The sequence below is a fragment of the Oncorhynchus mykiss genome, chromosome 8, assembly GCF_013265735.2.
Source record: "Oncorhynchus mykiss isolate Arlee chromosome 8, USDA_OmykA_1.1, whole genome shotgun sequence".
NCBI lineage: Eukaryota > Metazoa > Chordata > Actinopteri > Salmoniformes > Salmonidae > Oncorhynchus > Oncorhynchus mykiss.
Window position 1 is genome coordinate 80,864,915 of NC_048572.1, and position 6,000 is coordinate 80,870,914.

At 46.5% G+C, this 6,000-nt stretch overlaps 1 protein-coding gene across 2 annotated transcripts in view; it reads right to left on the bottom strand.

Moving 5' to 3' along the window:
• The window catches only part of LOC110530751 (muscleblind-like protein 1), a 102,247-nt gene that overhangs the window by 93,653 nt on the left and 2,594 nt on the right, over positions 1–6,000 (bottom strand). The window lies entirely within an intron of this gene.

A 6,000-nucleotide genomic window follows, 5' to 3' on the forward strand; every position in this document is an offset into this window, starting at 1 on the left:
CCTCTCACCTCTCTCTCTATCTCTCTCTGTCCTCTCACCTCTCTCTCTCTGTCCTCTCACCTCTCTCTCTCTCTCTCTGTCCTCTCACCTCTCTCTCAGTCCTCTCACCTCTCTCTCTCTGTCCTCTCACCTCTCTCTCTCTCTGTCCTCTCACCTCTCTCTCTCTCTGTCCTCTCGTCTCTCTCACCTCTCTCTCTCTGTCCTCACACCTCTCTCTCCCTCTGTCCTCTCACGTCTCCCTCTCTCTCTCTCTCTCTCCTCTCACCTCTCTGTCCTCTCGTCTCTCTCACCTCTCTCTCTCTCTCTGTCCTCTCACCTCTCTCTCTCTGTCCTCTCGTCTCTCTCACCTCTCTCTCTCTGTCCTCTCACCTCTCTCTCTCTGTCCTCTTGTCTCTCTCACCTCTCTCTCTCTCTGTCCTCTTGTCTCTCTCTCTCTGTCCTCTTGTCTCTCTCACCTCTCTCTCTCTCTGTCCTCTCACCTCTCTCTCTCTCTCTGTCCTCTCACCTCTCTCTCTCTCTGTCCTCTTGTCTCTCTCTCTCTGTCCTCTTGTCTCTCTCACCTCTCTCTCTCTCTGTCCTCTCACCTCTCTCTCTCTCTCTGTCCTCTCACCTCTCTCTCTCTCTCTCTCTCTGTCCTCTCACCTCTCTCTCTCTGTCCTCTCACCTCTCTCTCTCTCTCTCTGTCCTCTCACCTCTCTCTCTCTGTCCTCTCACCTCTCTCTCTCTGTCCTCTCACCTCTCTCTCTCTCTGTCCTCTCACCTCTCTCTCTCTCTGTCCTCTCGTCTCTCTCACCTCTCTCTCTCTGTCCTCACACCTCTCTCTCTCTCTGTCCTCTCACGTCTCTCTCTCTCTCTCTCTCTCCTCTCACCTCTCTGTCCTCTCGTTTCTCTCACCTCTCTCTCTCTCTCTGTCCTCTCACCTCTCTCTCTGTCCTCTCGTCTCTCTCACCTCTCTCTCTCTGTCCTCTCACCTCTCTCTCTCTGTCCTCTTGTCTCTCTCACCTCTCTCTCTCTCTCTCTGTCCTCTCATCTCTCTCACCTCTCTCTCTCTCTCTGTCCTCTCGTCTCTCTCTCTCTCTCTCTCTCTGTCCTCTCACCTCTCTCTCTCTCTGTCCTCTCACCTTTCTCTCTCTCTGTCCTCTCACTTCTCTCTCTCTGTGTGTCCTCTCAACTCTCTCTCTGTCCTCTCACCTCTCTCTCTCTCTGTCTTCTCTCTCTCTGGGTGATGTGATGTACCAGTTAGCAGCAGAGCGTTGTAGGCCTGTCTAACTCAGGGCTGGTGATAAATAACCTGTAATAAACCCTGGATGACCATCTCTGCCTGTCCCAGTCCCAGTCCTAGTCCCAGTCCCAGTCCTAGTCCCAGTCCCAGTCCTAGTCCCAGTCCCAGTCCCAGTCCTAGTCCCAGTCCCAGTCCCAGTCCTAGTCCCAGTCCCAGTCCTAGTCCCAGTCCCAGTCCTAGTCCCAGTCCCAGTCCTAGTCCCAGTCCCAGTCCCAGTCCTAGTCCCAGTCCCAGTCCCAGTCCTAGTCCCAGTCCCAGTCCTAGCTACAGCTACATCACTTACTGAGGTGAATTGCGAATTCTGCAAGGACCTACCTTTCAAAGTGCAGTACTCTCTTGTTCTTTCATTTTCGCTCATTCTTGATTTCCTTTTCTCTTCTCTTTCTCTTGGTCTAGCTTCCTTTTGTCAATTCTTCATTCTCTCTCTCTCTCTCTCTCTCTCTCTCTCTCTCTCTCTCTCTCTCTCTCTCTCTCTCTCTCTCTCTCTCTCTCTCTCTCTCTCTCTCTCTCTCTCTCTCTCTCTCTCTCTCTCTCTCTCTCTCTCTCTCTCTCTCTCTCTCTCTCTCTCTCTCTCTCTCTCTCTCTCTCTCTCTCTCTCTCTCTCTCTCTCTCTCTCTCTCTCTCTCTCTCTCTCTCTCTCTCTCTCTCTCTCTCTCTCTCTCTCTCTCTCTCTCTCTCTCTCTCTCTCTCTCTCTATACCAGGAGAAACAGCTGCATAACATACCAGCTCCTACCACAGACTTTGTGCCAAAAGTTTGTGATTTGGGGTTGAAATACAAAAAGAGGAAGAAAGTTGAAATTTTGGCTCTAAATGGATCTGTTTCCATGTGTGTGAACAGTAATGGGGGAAACCGATGTCCATCAAAGATTACACTTACGGTTGTAACTAACCAGCACTGGCTCAGAGAAAGCTGAGCCAGTGCTGGTTAGTTACAACCGTAAGTGTAATCTTTGATGGACATCGGTTTCCCCCATTACTGTTCACACACATGGAAACAGATCCATTTAGAGCCAAAATGACTGCTTTTAATTAGCTCTAATATGATTCTCTGCTCTCGATGAGAAACTGGGGCCCCGTATGGGTCTGTGGGTCTGTGGTCACATTAGGCCAGGTCACTCAGATCCAGAATGGAGGAATAGTTTGCTTGGACCTGTGATGGAGGAACAGAGTGATTGATGCTGTTCTGGCTCCAGTGGAGAAGCAGCACTAGGAACTCTCACTCAGATCTGGGCTCAATGTGAAACTCTTCAGACACTGACGTGGAATTTCCCTCTCCCTCTGTTTGCATCATGCCAGTACTTTGCACTCACTCCATCTTGCTTTCTCTCTCTCTCTCTCTCTCTCTCTCTCTCCATCTCTCTCACTCTCTCTATCTTTCACTCTCTCTCTCTTTCTCTCTCTTTCACTCTCTCTCTCTTTCTCTCTCTCTCTCTTTCTCTTTCTCTATTTTGATTGTGACCATTTCCTCTCAGCACTCAACCCCTTCTCTATTTGTCACAACCACAGAGTACATTTCTCTCCATTTAAACTGAAAACAACAGTACTGTGGACAGTTTTGTGGTTATAACAAGTCGTCTCAATGGTTGTTTTTAAAGTAACATACTTTTCCGCACAGATCCTCTAACAACACTGTTGGCCTCATCAACATTTGCCCTCATGTTGCCCTCATGTTGCCCTCATGTTAGCCTCATGTCAATCAAAAATCTATCAATTCATCTTTCTCCTCCTGCTTGCACAATATAATTACAATGACTTCAAGTAGTTTCTCTTCTTAGAATCAACTGGTGTGTGTGTGTGTGTGTGTGTGTGTGTGTGTGTGTGTGTGTGTGTGTGTGTGTGTGTGTGTGTGTGTGTGTGTGTGTGTGTGTGTGTGTGTGTGTGTGTGTGTGTGTGTGTTTCAGAATGAGGTGAGTAGTACGTGCAAACAGGAACAGTCACACACTGCGGTTGACAAACTGTTGCTCGCTGTGGCGCTAATTCCGTTTTCGAAACCAAAGGCGGGAAGGGGGGGAGGGGGCAGTCACGTAAACTACTGTTGACTGATAGACAACAGGGGGGAGGGGGCAGTCACGTAAACTACTGTTGACTGATAGACAACAGGGGGGAGGGGGCAGTCACGTAAACTACTGTTGACTGATAGACAACAGGGGGGAGGGGGCAGTCACGTAAACTACTGTTGACTGATAGACAACAGGGGGGAGGGGCAGTCACATAAACTACTGTTGACTGATAGACAACAGGGAGGGGGGGCTTCAATAGACCAATAAGGAACCTCTCTGTCTTTAATAGACCAATAAGAACCCCCTCTCTGTCTTTAATAGACCAATAAGAACCCTCTCTGTCTTTAATAGACCAATAAGAACCCTCTCTGTCTTTAATAGACCAATAAGAACCCTCTCTGTCTTTAATAGACCAATAAGAACCCTCTCTGTCTTTAATAGACCAATAAGAACCCCCTCTCTGTCTTTAATAGACCAATAAGAACCCTCTCTGTCTTTAATAGACCAATAAGAACCCTCTCTGTCTTTAATAGACCAACAAGAACCCTCTCTGTCTTTAATAGACCAATAAGAAACCTTTCTGCTGATAACAGCTAGTTTTCAGTTTCCCCCCCTCCCCACTCAGATCACTCCCAAACAGTCCTAACCAAATTCTTGCCTGAGAAATAGTTGTTTGATAAAACGCTATTTTTCGCCATTTCAACCTAGAAATGATTTGATATTGATATTAAAAATGTCTGCATTGGGCCTTTAAGTTAAACTTATTTGAATGTAATTGTAGGAAGCCATCGTATCCACAACTCTATCCCTCGTTCTCGCTTAGTGTATAAGAGATAGCAGGCCATGGCTCTCACTCTCTCTCTCTCTCTCTCTTTGTCTCTCTTTCTCTCTGTGTGTCTCTCTCTCCATCTCTCTCTCTCTATGCTCTATGTGTCTCTCTCTCCATCTCTCTTTCTCTATGTGTCTCTATCTCTCTTTCTCTGTCGCTCTCTCTCTTTCTCTGTCGCTCTCTCTCTTTCTCTGTCGCTCTCTCTCTTTCTCTCTGTCTCTCTCTCCATCTCTCTTTCTCTGTGTCTCTCTCTCCATCTCTATCTCCCTTTCTCTGCGTCTCTCTCTCCATTACCTTCTCTATCTCTCTTTCTCTGTGTGTCTCTCTCCATTTCCCTCTCTATCTGTCTTTCGCTGTGCGTCTCTCTCTCTCTGTCCCTCTCTCCATCCCTATTTCTGTGTCTCTCTCCATCTCCCTCTCTCTGTCTTTCTCTGTGTGTCTCTCTCTCTCTCTCTGTCCCTCTCTCCATCTCTCTTTCTCTGCGTCTCTCTCTCCATCTCCGCGTCTCTCTCTCCATCTCTCTTTCTCCATCTCCCTCTCTATCTGTCTTACTCTTTGTGTCTCTCCTACTCTTTTTCTCTCTTCCTCTCGTGGTGTCTCCCTCTCTTCTCTGCTATTTCCCAGCCTTCTGTAAATTACACTGGCCCGCTGATGTGAACTCTCACTCCACTGGGGAAATGTCCCAGACGCTTTATGGGCCAAGCCCTGACGGCCCATCTATCTCACACACACACACACACACACACACACACACACATTACACCACCATTACAGAGCATCACACAAAAATACAGCATGGCACGCAGCATCTCAGACAGGCCGTGCAGAAAGTGCTACGTTTCATGTCAGCCATTTCACGTCGTCTTGTCGTTGGGAGGCTATGAGACAGCAGAATGAACAGGAGATGTAACTGCCGAGCCTAAAATGGCTCCTCGTTCATTCTGTGTCGGAACACCCCTTTTTCAATGAAGTGTAGAGTGACTCGGATGGCTTATCAAATTGGACAAAACGTATCACTGGTAAAGATGTCCAGTTCTGTATTTACATCACATGACATATACGATGCAATGTAAAGAAACAGATGGGGGGTAAATCTACAAGGGAAAAAACAACTTGGGTGTGAGAAAAACTGGGGAAAAAGCTTCAATTACTAAACTAGTGGAAACCAATTCAAAACGTTCTCAAAGAATCTAAGAAACGTTCTCAAAAAACACTTTAAAAAAGCTGATCATCTTAGAGAAATAACTGCCTTGCTGGTGCGTGAAGATAAAGTAGTTCCTCAACACCCCATTTTCTATGACTCTCTCTCAACTCTGACGAAGATAAGAGATTCTAACTGTCATGTCTGAATTCCCCTTTTAGGAAACAGAGAGGCCATATTGTCTCTAGCTGCAAACACCATGTATACAGCTGCATATCGCTTACCTCGACCTTATCCGGGGAGATTATATGAAAATGAATGGAAACACCCTGTGTGAAGATACACGTCAGTTGGCTGTGCAGTGTGCTATTATGTTCAGGCAGGTTACACTCCTTGTTCGAAGCAGGGAAATAGTTGCAAACAATTTCAAAACGTCACCATCTCAACCTCAAATCCTTCACACCACGGGAAGTGTGGGGATACAGGCAGACAGACACCCTTACAAAAGTCAAGTTTCGGGAAAAAAAAAAGTTTTGCTATGTAGCAGATATACGGCTAGAGGACTTTTAGTTCCATAAAATGTATAAAATATCTTCTCTTTTGAAAACAGAATCCCACAAAATCACCAGAATGAAAGTGTATCATTGACACTGCACTGTACGGTTGTCAATATAGTTTGTTCATATATCTGTCAATATGCCGTATAGTTTGACATAGAACAATCAAAAAATATATCTACAAGTAAAT